Source organism: Halyomorpha halys, unplaced genomic scaffold, assembly GCF_000696795.3.
Source record: "Halyomorpha halys isolate HHAL.00 unplaced genomic scaffold, Hhal_1.1 Scaffold303.1, whole genome shotgun sequence".
Classification (NCBI taxonomy): domain Eukaryota; kingdom Metazoa; phylum Arthropoda; class Insecta; order Hemiptera; family Pentatomidae; genus Halyomorpha; species Halyomorpha halys.
In genome coordinates, this window is record NW_027115075.1 from 1,466,479 (window position 1) to 1,467,260 (window position 782).

Here is a 782-nt window from a genome sequence, read left to right on the forward strand (position 1 = left end):
AAAAATTAATTTCAGTCAACTGTAATTCTAAATTGTAAAAATCAGTATAAAACTACAAATAATTTTAATTGGTAATTTACACTACTTGATAAACCACTGTAAATTGTACAATTGAGGAATTTAATAATGTATGAAAAGTTTATTTCCACTAGTTTATTTTTTTATTTAAATTTTTCCCTGTCAAGTAGTATTTACAAATCAAAATTTTCGTTAAACATTTCGGAATTTTTTTCAGTTAGATTGAATTATCATTTAAAACGATTGCCAAGCATATAGCTTCTAACCCTTTCTCTCTCTCTTTTTTTTCTGTGTAGTCCATAAACCAGGTGGATAGACAGAATTAACAAAGATGGGAAAGAGCTGTGTACTGGAAAGGAGTTGCCCAAGATAGACAGGCATGGAGAAGGCAGGTTCGCACTGGCAATGATCTTAGGCCAAGGTCTGAAGAACTAAAAAAAAAGTTCTTTTGTGTCTTTCCTTATAATTTATATATTTTATCCTTTCTCTGATAATTTATATTGGGTACATAATTCACTTTATTCCAAAATTAATGATTTGTCGTACAAGAGTAAAATCTATGGGACGAGCCGTTTGTGAAATATACATGTAGCTGGGGAATTACTTTTTCGCATAGACAGGCTAAAGCAGCTTGCTGAATTTGATAAAGTTTATTCTAGATTATATATATGTATATTTTTAATTATTTATTTAATGTAATTTACAACTGTACAAAATAATACAATAGGTAAATATGTAGTATGTTTCATATACACTTGAAAATC